Source organism: Corvus hawaiiensis, chromosome 26 (assembly GCF_020740725.1).
Source record: "Corvus hawaiiensis isolate bCorHaw1 chromosome 26, bCorHaw1.pri.cur, whole genome shotgun sequence".
Taxonomy (NCBI): domain Eukaryota; kingdom Metazoa; phylum Chordata; class Aves; order Passeriformes; family Corvidae; genus Corvus; species Corvus hawaiiensis.
Genome location: NC_063238.1, coordinates 7,927,212 through 7,940,691, shown reverse-complemented (window position 1 = coordinate 7,940,691; position 13,480 = coordinate 7,927,212). Strand labels below are relative to the sequence as shown.

General features: G+C 39.5%; 1 long non-coding RNA gene across 1 annotated transcript; it reads left to right on the top strand.

Annotated features, from left to right (window-relative positions):
• Positions 1-413: 413 nt before the first annotated feature.
• On the top strand, positions 414-12,959 carry LOC125317193. The gene is made up of 3 exons (XR_007199962.1): positions 414-4,418; positions 8,447-8,570; positions 12,859-12,959. It is a non-coding gene; the product is annotated as an uncharacterized LOC125317193 (long non-coding RNA).
• Positions 12,960-13,480: the final 521 nt, after the last annotated feature.

Here is a 13,480-nt window from a genome sequence, read left to right as displayed (position 1 = left end):
TATTCAGGCCCTACTTTTACATCAATGGGATGAGGTCCATAACTTTCCTCCATTTCTCCCCAAGGATAGTGCTCTTCTGAGAAGTAGCTAAATCCTATGGAATAAGGGGAGTGGAGAACGTGATAGTTTTGGCTGTGATAATTTTCTTCACAGTAGCTAGTATGTGACTGTGGTTTGGATTTGTGCTGATACAGGGTTGGTAATTCAGGGATGCATTAGTCACTGCAGAGTAGGGCTCACACAGCTTCAAGGCCTTTTCTCACCCCTCACCACCAACAAGGGGCCTGGGGGTGCACAAGGAGTTGGGAGGGGACACAGCTGGGACAGCTGAGCCCAGCTGACCACAGGGATATTCTATACCATATGGCATCATGCTCAGCATGTAGTGCTAGGGGAAAAAGGAAGAGGGGGACATTTGGGGTGATGGCATTTGTCTTCCCAAGTCACTGTTACACGTGACAAGGCCCAGCTTTCCTGGAGATGGCTCAACACCTGTCTGCTCATGGGAAATGGTGAAGGAATTCCTTGTCTTGCTTTGCTTGTATGCATGACTTTTGCTTTCCCTATTAAATTCTGTTTATCTCAACCCATGAGTTTTCTCACTTTTACCCTCTGACTCCCCTATTACATCAGGAGTGGGCGGGGGAAGAGTGAGTAGCTGCATGAGGCTGAGTTTTCAGCCAAGGTTAAACCATGACAACCGAGAGTAAGTTTCATAGAGGCTTATGATTCTCTAATATTTTTCTGTTTGTTTTCCCATTTTCCTGAAGCATTTAGTTATTTATGTCCTCTAGCTAGTCAAAATTGATCCCCCCAGCCCCCAAAAAAGGATGGTGGTGATAAGAATTATCCCTGCATATTAGGTTTCACAAAGAAAAAAAATTACACAAGAGGATGCTGTAGAATATGATTTCCACAGCAGCACAAGGAACTAAAATATTAGAATAACCTTGCATTGCAGCTGAAAGCACTGGGCATAGGAGAGGTACAGGAGAAAGAACCTGGGTCAGAAGGAGGCTAAGAAATGAAGTATGGTTATGAGAAGGCATAGGATTTCTAGAACATCTCAGAGAATGCAATATAAGAATACAATAATGTATAAAGCAAATAGGATGGACTGTATTTTACAGATTTCTCTACCCATGTATTGGATATAGAAGCTGATAGTCAAGCAACCACAGAAAATAATTTCCAGCTTTATAATGAAACAGCCCTAATTCAGCACCATGCATGCCAAGTAGAAAAAGTGGTGTAAGTTCTAAAAAGCCCTGTGGACTCTCTTAATGCCTAACAAGACGTGCTGTATGGATGCAAATTCAGTGCACTTGAAAAGAAAGCATATCCTCAAAAGCTTTATGACATGTCCATGTACACATGGCCATACCCTCACATAAGTATATGATTTCCTATGCTAAAGCTGTAATCGTAGGACATCAAAACTTGTGCTTTTCATCTGATTGCATTCAAAGCAGAAAGCCAAGGTTGTTCACATTCATAGAAATACAGCATCACAGATAGCAGTAAGAGATATTACAGGTATGTCATAGAGACTTCTAATTCCTATAGGTTTAATGCTTGTTATCTTCAGAATCAAAGATATGAAAACTTTCAGGTTTAAGAGCTGAAACCATCAGTAAAAAATCTCATATCAAGAGGATTAAGTGAAATTCATAATATTTGACTGTTCTTGTAGCACTTTAATGGCACATACTATTTGTCTAATAAGCATTTACTTGTCTGTCTTTCCTGGAGTTTTTCTCAGCCTGCACCAAATTAGCTGGTCATGGACCTAGGCTTAAGGAGGTGCATTTTGTTAACTCTAACCATCGGACTGAAGTAATAATCACAGATGACAGCAGAAACACTTCCTTCGTAGTTTGACTTTTCCGTTTTTGATCATGAATATTAGTCAGAGGAAATTGGTGATGAAAATAAGTAAGAGTGTCAAAGGATAATCCTAATCCTGGGAAGATTTGTGTATTTACTTAATTTTAAACACCAAGCGTAGCCCTCGATGCTGTAGGTAAGTACGTTTAGGGTCTGCATAATCAGAACTGAAGAACAGATTCGTGTGGCCTCAGATTTCACCTTTGATTTTGGCATTTTTTGCAGAAAGATTGAGAATCAGAAGCTTTGTAATACTTTTCAAGCTTTTCCAGAATGAGGGAGGATACAGGGATCCAAAAACGCACCTCCATAAAGCTATCAACAGGTCACTTCACTATCACTATCACACTTCAGGCAGACTTGCAGTTATGATAGCTTAGAAAAACATTCCACTGTGTATTCCCCAAGCAGTCTTGAAATACCTCAAGCAAACTAGAAAACCCATGAAATTTAATATTGCTTTAAAGACAAATGAGGGTTTCAAGATATTATCAGTGTTTTTAGTAAATCCTATTTTCAATTTATCCTTCTGAAAGCAGATACACAATATAATGATCTAATTTTTCATTTCAATGTTAACACCTGCTGCTAGGAAACTGCATTCTTCATTAAAATGCAAGTACTTTATGGAATGAAAATATATGTTCATTGTGAATGACCTTTTTTTTTATTTTGAAAGAGTGTTTTAAATGATCAGGCTCAGTGTGGGGAACCACAGTGAGGCACAGCCTCTCAGTGGCTAGGCAGGTCCATGGGGAAAGAGATGGGGACTGGTCAGTGTCAGAGACAGAAGATATCAGACCTGGCTGGGCTTGTCCCTGGGGAGACAGAGCTGTGGGAAGCTGTAGATCAGCCCTGCTGAGGCAACGCTAGAGCAGGGGTTGATGGCCCTTGTGGGGCTGAGATGGGGTCCTGGGCTGTGGGCAGGGTTGGGGGAGCCCAGGAGGTGGCCAGGAACAGGCAGGACTGGTGGTGCTGTCAGGGCCCTGACAATATGAAAGCAGTTTTAAAAACATGAGTGCTCTAAGTGCACCAGCTGACTCCCTATAATTCATTCTGGTTTGTTAGCGGTGGACTCCAGCTCAGCTTTGGATTTGTTTTTTCTGTATTTAGCTCTTCTTATCTTTTTCTCCTTTTTTTTTGTTTTTGGTACAATGCATAATACATGTCTCCATAGCCAGGAACAGAAAAACTAGAATAAAGCACAAGATCTTTACAACTGTCTCCCACATTAATTGCAGGAACCAAAAAGCTGGTAAATTATGGAGATCTAAATATAAATATGATATATATAAATATAAAGATATAAATGTACAGATCTCTTCACTGTCAGTGACAGGACTTGAGGACATGGCATGAAGCTGAGTCAGGGGAGGTTTAGGTTGGATATGAGGAAAAGATTTTTCGCACAGACGGAGGTTGAGCACTGCAACAGGCTCCCAGGGAAGTCCTCACAGCCCCAAGCCTGACAGAGTTCAAGAAGTATTTGCATAACACTCTCTGGCACATGGTGTGACTCTTGGGGGGTCCTGTGCAAGGCCAGGAGTTGGACTTGATAATCCTGATGGGACCCTTCCAATTCAACATGTCCTATGACTCTATAATGGTTTCTCCTTGCAGGTCAGTATTAATTTTGAACCATTCATTGTACATAAATGTTGGTACAATCCTCAATTTTAATATGGGAAAACTTGACAAGAAAACTGACATGCATATTTATGTGGAAAAGTCCTTCAAAATGCAAAGCTGAATTTATAGCTCTGAAATGGAGCATAGAATGGATTGTTTTTCTTTGCTCACTGCAGCTTTTGTGTTAGACTCGAAAAGATGGCGCTGATACCAGCTGTGTTATTCACAACCAAGAATTTTAGATGCTAGGTTGGTCTTGTGACATTTGCTGCACTCATGTTCTGCTCAGCTTTTGTGACCTGGTGAATGAGATTTTGAATCTGAGGGTCAGTGATAAACCATCACAGGTCACAGCAGAGGTTTTGCCACAGTATGAAATGTACTTCCTGTTCTGGAGACATTCAGAACTCCAGCTGAAGTCAATGGGGGTTTGGGAAGCAATGAACACATTGCTAAGGCCTGAATAGGGCTGGGAATTTAGGCTGAGAGGATGTTCCATGCAATTGTTCTAAAGTTTCTGTTGTCAGCAATATTTTTCTCTGAGTAATTCACACTCATTTCTCATCTATTTTCAGGCATTAAGTGTCAGCTTTCAATAAGAAAAGCAAAGCTGACTTGCCCACTTGATTCTAAATAACAAAATTTACCTGAATTACAGTTATTATATTTGTAGTTTAAAAACCCTTTTTGTTATGATTGTGAAGCAGAATTTTTTTACATGAAGTTCTTTTTCCATAGAGTGCAAGGCTGTTGTTTGAATCAAGCCTCTGGACAGCGTCCGTCTGAGGAGATACACATGGGCAATTGTGGTTCAGGGAAACTGTACATTGACTGACTCTCAGTGGAAAAGAGACTGGAAAAGGTTATCTGTTTCAAGACATCTTGGGGGCTTGGAATGCGTGGTAGGTGATGGGTCAGACCTTGCTCTGGTGAGGTGGTGCCCTGTCCCCCATACCCCCCCAGCCCCACAGTATCTGTCAATCATGGCACACTCTAGGCAGCCCCAGTTTTGCCTAACCCAGTCTCTGAGTGGCCGAGAGACTGGAAGTCCCTCCTGGGAGAAAGGCCCAGAATGGGCTAAAGAGGTTTAAGAAGGGTCACTACAAGGCAAGCACATTGTCCTTTAACCCTACCTTCATCTTGGAGCTTTACATCACTGGAAACCACAAGCTGGTAGTTATATGTCTGTTTTTCTATATCTTTCCTGTCTTTCTGTTTTTCTCCCTTTCTTCTTCTTCTAACTGTTGTCTCACAGAATGTAACATTGAATAGATTATTAGGTTTTCTATGTTCAATGGGAGAAGTCTATGCTGTGATAAGTGATGTTATTGTAGTATTTACTCTTTTGCCAATGTTCTTTAATTGTCTATAGTTTGCCAGTAAACTTTTGTGTATTTTTACCTCTTGAGAATATTTGGTCGGAATTTTCTCCTTTGCATCTACCCAAAGCAAAAGAACCTTGGTTTAGCCCAGGGTTTAAGAGACTGGGGTGTAACACAGAATTTTTAACCCTATGGAGCCAGCTGTATTCCTCAAAATAAGGGTTAAGGAACTACATATGCATCTGATGCAAATTTCCCTAACTCCATTACTGGCAAGTGAAATGCAGTGATAGATGCAAGTGGAAGATTTGACTGCATAAAGCTGCCTTACCATTACACAATCAATACTCAGAGTAAACAACTCGTGTCTTTTTGTGGAAAGCCATCAGATGAGGTACTGGTAACAATGAATTCCTGCAAATATGAATTAATTGGTGGGTTTTTTTCTAGAAGCATTTTTTGCTATGTTAATTTTTTTCCTTTCAGTGAGCTCATAGTACAAACAATAACTTTCTAGGATGTAATTGTCTCTTCTTTCAGTTTTTCATCAGAACAAATTTCTGTTTGCTAAATCAACCTGATTTACTAATTAGCATCTGGATCTTATGTACACACTGTGCACACACACAATAATACCACAATTATATTATATTAGCTTTTTAAGGGCTCATCTAATTTTACTCTATACATAATCCTTGAAAATGAGATTTGCATAAAGTAATTTAAATAGACAGGGCAAACTAGAAGTATATAATTATGTGCAGCTCTGAAATAAATACATTTTCAGTTTTCAATTTCCATAGCTGAGTTCATGATTTAGCCCCTGAATATCTGAATTAATAATAAAATGACAGTATTCCACTGTCATGTATGTACTTACACAGAATTTACAGACGGGGTCTCCTTTGTTATACTTAGTGGATTACCTATGGAGTGAGTAAACCTTGATCTTCCTCTAGAAGCTGGAGGAAAGGGAGAAGCTGAGAGGCACTCTCCACTCTAGTCTGTTAAACAACTAAAGATACTTTTTCCTGTCAAGATTTCTACTGCTTCCAATGTGCAGAACTTGGGCTCCTAAACTTGGTTCTCTACATTCCATTGAAATGTGATGCTTGTAATAACCTTAAGACTACAACAAATGTGTCTACCTATCTTTCAAAGTGAACCTTTTATTCAGACTCACTGTTTGTCTGAGACCAGCCTATTAAATTACTTTCAGAGATTTTAACAATTCTTCAAAGAGTGTTCATAATTATGGGTTTGCATGATGATCCGTGAGGCACAATGAGGTAAATACACTCCTTGGTTTTGTCTATCAATTTTCTACACCTTGTAGCTGCATTTCTATAACCTACTAGTTCTGTTGTAGACTTTACATACTGGCAGTACATGTTACCACTTATGATGATTTTACCATGTTTGCTAATATTTGTTAGTTGTATAAAGCCATGTTCAGCAATCAAGTGATTACACAGGAAACTTAGTTTGCATAAAGAAAAATAAACTGAGTCTTCTCCATGACAAAGCTGTTAAATGTGTGAGGATAACAATAACACATCGGTTGAATGGAAGCTGAAGCAGTTCCAAGATCTGATAGCACACACTCTGACTGTTCAATGTGATCATGTATCTATATATTGATAAAGAAGGTGATGCTGATAAATTTTCAGCTTGGATGACCAATACTGTCTGAGAAGCTGGGTACTAGTTAATTATTTTAACACACGTTATGTAGTCTCATAGTTTTGCATTAATTTGACATTTGTGAAAGTTATAGCCCTATGCTAAAGTTAAATATGTTGTTGGAACTTGTCACAACTGCATCAAGCTCTGCACTTGCTTTTAAAGGGCTCTTACAGGAAAAAACCCGCAGTGTGGGAGGCAGTATTATGACAATGACTCTATGCTGGGAATTAGGAGGACTCCAGCTAACAAAGGAATGAGATCCTAGAACAACTTTCCCAAAGCTATTTGGTGAAACAAATTAAGCCAATGACTTTTTAGACTGAGTTGACAAATTAATGAAGTGGATGACACATAGATACTTGCAATACCAGGACATTATAAAATACCAGGAAGTACCTTTGAACTATAGAAAACCATCAAAAATTCTAACACAAAAACAGCATGAGGAGCAAAGAAAAGGAGATATGTCAGAGATAGAAAGCCATCATGTCAGCCAGGATAGTTTATAAAGACTCTGGACAGCATGGATGCCTCTAGGCAACAGATCCTGCCCTAAGTTAAGCAGTCCTCCAGGATGCTCACAAGAAAATGAAGGCAACATTAACAAACTTACTTGAATCATCTGCTGAACAAATAGCAAATTATGACTGGCTCATACTTGAGAAAAATGGCCAGAGTGAGCAGCTCAGGAGCAGTGCATAAACCCTAACACAGCTGCATAAAGAACTCGCTAAATAACTCTAAATAATAGGACAGCACATAAAAATCAGACTGTTTGCTGATAAATTTCAATAGGAAAAAGCAAAAAAATAAAAGATTACATTCTCTGAACAAATGCTTTACTGCAAATACTTTTCCCAGCTCTAATGAAGAGAGTTTCCTCTAGCAGCAGAGAGAATAGGGCTGTGATGATAGATGATCATTTACACATTTAAAGCTGCAAGGATATTCTCTTCCATACCCGAATTTTACCCATTGCTAAATGAAAAGGACATCCTTAAGTCATTTAATATTACATGAAATGTGGAGTCCAAACAAATCAAGCAGATCTTCAATCAGCACTCAGGGAAGACATGGCCAGGCTAAGAGTAGAAGGAGCAACTTCCTGGGCATCAGGAGAAGGAGCAGTGCAAGCCCCCCTTTCCCTGCCCCCATTGCCACTGCAGCTGCAGCTCAGCCTAAGCCCTTAAGAGTAATTCCAATTTGACAGCTTGCATGGGTGTGAATACATTTAAGTAAAAAGAAACCCTGCCAACTTTAGATGAATTAAACAACTGTGACACACACTGGGCCAGATTCTCTAATGCACAACAAATTTACAACTGTGATTGTTAACTGGAGTCCCAGTTCATTTTTAATACTGTAGTTAACAAAGCTGTATACAGATGCAATGATTGCTATAGAGGTTAGAATGTTTCAGTGTTTCTGTCTGAGACTGCCTTTTGCAGTGGATTTTCATATCACATTTTAAAAATGGTAATCTGGATTGAGGGCCATATTTGCATTTTCATGTCTAATATCTGCTATTTATCCTTTCAAAAGCTTTCTGATATGTTGTGATACATACATACCACTTCTAGACAGAGACTTTGTTCCACTAACTAATCTCTCTTTGGCTCTTAATGTCTCAAAGAATGTTTCCATGATAAACATAAAAAAACTAAACTTCAGGAAAGTTTTTGTGGTGTTATTCTAAACAGCTTATACATCTGCTTTTTTTATCCACTTACCTATATAAAGCAAAAAGGACTTAAAACTTGGGAGCAAATAACAAGTTCCATAATGTTTCTGCAGAAGCCAATGAAATCCAAAATATCCGTGTCTGTCATTTGTTTGCTGAATCAAATATTTTAGAAGAAATGTAATATGTCAGTTTTAAATTTTCAAATGTCACTGTTCAATAGAAAATGTCATCTTTTCAGCAGGAACATGGAACTTAACAACAGCATAATGAAAGTGCAGTGAACTTCTGGATATGAATTTGACCTACCCGTAGTTCATTCTTCATGCCTGTGAAGGGTTCTGGTAGCCTTGAGGAACTGAAAGGTAATATGAGCCAGGCTGGAGACACACAGGGACTCAACACATGCAGCTCCATTGGTTTCTAGCTGTGAGGGTACTCTTGTAGCGCAAATATTAAATACTGAAATCTGAGAGAAATCTTTAAATTAAGATTAAATGTTTTGCTGTAATGTACAGATGTTATCAGCTTTGATCAGCTCTTCTCTGGCAGAAAAAGAAGTATTAAGAAAGTGGGAAGAATGACACAGCTGTTTAAAAGATGGCATCTTTCTATTCAACAGGTTCTGCTCCTCTGGGTGAGGGACTATGCTCATTAATCTTTCTTGTGGAACAGGATTTGAAGCCAAGTACCTAAAATCTGAGTGGTAGAATTGTACAATCTTTTTTTATGACCACACATATGCATTCTTCCTGATTCCAATAATACTATGCTTTTTTTTACTAAGTGCATCTCTGGAAGGTAAAAATAAAGGAATGGTCCTTTCTTTTTGGTTAAGTAGGTACTTACCAGGAAACCAATATCTCTGAACATGCAAAAGATGTTCTGCTCATATTTGTCCATTCAGGAGTTTACACTATGTTTATTCCTCTGAAAAGACAGTTGCAAAGTACATTGTCTGTGTTATGTATTGTCAATAAACATGTTTCTGTTATTGAACACTGATAGGATCAAACCAGGAAGAAAAGCACTTCATATTCCAAATCAAACTTCAGATGACAAGGGCCAATAAAGATACCTTAATGAATGTTTTTAAAAAGACCTTAAATGAGGATTTAGAGAAGTAGAGTAATAAGAACAGAATAATAGTGTCATTTTAAGAACAGGATCACTTTTATACCACATTTCTATGAGAAGTGTAAGCCAAGAACAGCAGCCTTGCCCTTCATCTGCCTCTAAATACAAACTGCTGCCCTCTCAATTGCCCTCTGCTTTAGGCTGACAAAGGCATTCTCATTACTGAGCAGCAGAACAGTTTGAATTAATCTGGATTAAAATTAATCATTACTATTTTTTCTTTCAAGTGAACTTTGAAGTGGACCCATTCTATTTAGCTCATTGCTTGGCAATGCAAATACTTATACTGGCAGCAGGCAGGGAGCAACAAAGGGACAAGGGCAAGCATTTGGGAACAGAGAAAGGGCAGGGCTGCTCTTTTTGGCAGCAGTGCTATACTGCTTGCAGAATTGCAATGTTAATGCATCCCATCCCAACTCTGTTAGGTTATTTCTGCTTATGCTAACAGAACCAAAGCAGAGCAAGCTATGCTGGGTGGGAAGCTTGAACAAGGCAATCAAACCCCACACTGTTAGAGTGGCAAGGGTGTTCATTGGTAATGAGGTCTCGAGTAGTAAATAGTTTAAAAGCCAACAGTGGAGCAATCAGTCATGCAGCTTTTGTGAAACGATGTGGAGACCAAATTCAGATTTGTGCTGCAGCTGGTTAGCACTGTGCTGCCGACACAAAGCAGCTCTAAAGCCAAGGTAGCCAATCAATGCAGACAACTGGCATAGCATGTCTTATACCATTGCTCTCCTGGCAGCTGGTTATTTCTCTGCCTGAAAAGGGAGTGTAGCCAGATCATCCCTGATCTGAGACTCTCTTATCTGTCCCAGGGGCTCTTATTTGTTGGTACAGTTCTGAGCCTATATATCTCATTTAAAATTGCCGTAAGAACAGCATAGGAGTGAATGTTTACACCTTCAGGCTGCTTCTGCTCTGAGCAAGGTGTGGGCTCTTTGGCTGCACAGCTTTCCTTGTTCCACAAATATGCCCTCCAACAAAGAAAACCAGGAAAAGTAAATACCTACCAGTAAAAGAAAAATATTCTCGTTATTGTTTATGTATATTGGAACACTTGGAAAGTGATAGCTTAAAGCATGTATTTGATGGAAATGAGAAATTGCTTGTGATTTGGGGTACACAAAGCACTCGATAGCTATCTGATCATGTTACAGTGCATAGAAAGTTCACTTCCTAGGGCTCTCTGGGCAGGACAAGCTACATAGCTTGTTAAGGAGGTGTTTAAAGCACATAATTAATTCATCTTTTTCCATGAACATGAAGTATCTTTTACATGATCAAAAGTCACCTCCATTATGCAACAGATGTGTTTTCATTCCAGAGTACAGGAATCTCATGCTTGATAGTTCCCAGTGCGATCAGTGGTGGGAAGAGCTGTGTGCTCGCCTGTGTGCTCAGTGTCCTGGCAGGCAGCCCACCATATTAAGAGAAATTCTGCTGTGGTGGCACAGGACTGCTAGAGGATTCACCAAAGGACTCCTGGGAGGGTGCACTGACCTGTAGCCTGCTCACATCACTGTGTTTCCAAGAAAGTGGAAAACAAGGAGAAGGCCTGAGACTGGGAACTGGTCTCACTGCTTCTGCAAGTGACCAGCACTAGGGAAAAGCGAGAATTCATAATGCAGGATGACCTTATTGTCTTAATTACTATTGCATGATATTAAGAGGACATTTCTCGGAGGCGGCTAAACACCTGTAAATTATAGGGACACTGTGTGTTACCAATCCATGGATCTGAGCAGCATTCCTTACACTTATAAAATCATATTGTTGGACTGTCACATCTGGCTAAAAGAATTTACTGACAAGAGCTGATGAAGAGATGTGTTCCCTATGTGTTTGCTCATGCTGATGGTGATTCTGGGTTCATGAAATACATAGTTCAAGGTGCTCTTTCTGCAATCAACATGCTGCAGGAAACAATGAAACTGAAAAATTTCTGTTCATTCCCCATTCCAGCCTTAGAACCAAATTTTGCACTCAAGAAGAAAAATGTGCAGTTTCCTTTGTTTGTGCAGCTTTTAATCATATCTGCACATGTGAGAAGTGTTTGAAATAATTACGAACTTCTACCTCTTGATTACCTCAAGTCTGTATTGCATAAAAGGATGTTTTAAGGCTATGGACCCACATTTCTATCAAAATTCTTTGGATTTAAAATCTACCAATGGCCTCATATAGCATTCTTTTTACACGTTCCTATTCCTTCAGCTTTTCTACTCATCTGTTACAAACAATTAAATCACTGGATTTTTCATTGTTTGAAATAACTGGTTGCATTACCATCTGGAAACAATACATTTTAAGTGCATAATTACGGATGTTTAAAATCCCAGAAACCCAACTTTATATGCCCAGGACTAGGAGGCAGCATGCTTGGAAATGGGAAATGTATTGTCAGCTGTGTGATGAACAGTTAAGAGGAAAGGAGGCGCAATTCTCCATCACTTGTCTGCTGCCTTCACGCCATTAGCCTGAGAAAGCTAAATTCAGATTTGACTGCAGAGCAAAAAAAAATGTTTAGACTGCTCTCACTTGCACTGAATTTTAATGATTGCAGTGGCACAAAAGGACCCTAGTTGAGTTGTAGCCTTTAAGTCCTCACCCTTCTTATTACAAGGCTGGAAACCTGACTTTACACTAATTTCCAGGAAGTGCAGAGATGAATGGAACACATTACATGACAGGACTCTGGAAGATAACCATGTGCATAATAATTTCACAGTGGAAAATGTTTCAATATTCTGAAACAGAAGTTGCAATATTGGATATTGAATGTTTGCAAAACCAGCATATCTCAATGATATGACAGTTAGTCAAAACTTAGCTAAAGCACTGGCTATTAGCTAAACTTTGACTAGTCTAAATGGCTGACTCCATCCCCTTTCCTACCATTCCTTGCCTTACATATGACCTATTTCACAATGTATTCATTTGCCAAAATGTATTCCAACTGAAAATAATCAGACAAGTCCTCCAGCTTCACCAATGCCAGCTTCAGGCCCAGCTCAGCCTCAGGAATCACATCAGAGCAAGTACTTTATACTGACAAAAAGGTATCGGGCAACTCAAAACAAAAAGCAAAAAAGAGTTCATTATATACAGGCCCAAACACACCATCAAATGTAAATTCTATTTAGCTTTGATTTCATAGTGTCTGTATTCCCACTTCTCCATTATCTTTCTGAATTTTTCCCCTAGGGTGTCTTGGGGTGACTTTGTGATGTGTATCCCATATCGCTGCCTATGCCCAGAAATTAATTTTTGTGCCTCTCTATGCCTTTAAACTGAGCCTGAGAGGGGGAAGGAAAAACTGAGCAAAACTTTTTCAGAGCAGTTTGCAGCTTGTTCAAGGTCACACAGAGATAGAGATTTTTTTTCAGCTGCGGCAGGGGAGCGAGGAAGCACCTGGCTTGCTGCTTTCCGGTCAGCTTTTGACCAGTTGTTCAGTTTCTTTTTCTCCGGAGAGAGACTGAGAGTTGAACTTTTTTTCCTTCCCTGGAATTTCAGGTTTTCTCCCATTTCTACTGGACTGGTTCAATATCAGAACACATCAGGAGGACTTTCCACCGGGCACAGAGGGCCTGGCCCTGGGCCAAGCCCCAGCTCCAAGGAGACCAAAAGGAGGACTCTAACACTTCTTCCCAGGTTTTTTTTCTCCACAGCGAGAGATTTTATTATTTAGCATTATTATCCTTTTCCCATGTGTTTGTTAAATAAATAGTTTTTATCTCTTTCACTTTCCTTCGAGGAAAATTTATTTTTTCCCGAACCTGGTGGAGAGGGATGGTTATGACCTGCCTTCTCTCAGAGGATATATTTCTAAATTTGGCCAAACCGGTACATAGGGTTACTTTGCCCTAAAAGACATTTAGCTTCTAGTTCTTTCAAGTTACTGTCTGACAGGGCACCCATCACTCCATTCCCTTCTATCAAACTTCAATACTAGTTGGCTGAGAAGAAAACCCCAAACCTCTGACCTGCATGAATGTCTGCTTGATTAAAAGTACTCCTCCTAAACCAACAAGTTAAAATCCACAAAACCAAGCTTACCTCTGTGAAATTTATTTCTCCATTTCCAAATCATTTTATTTCAGGGCAATAAACCATGCCTCTTCTGTTCACTTTTGTA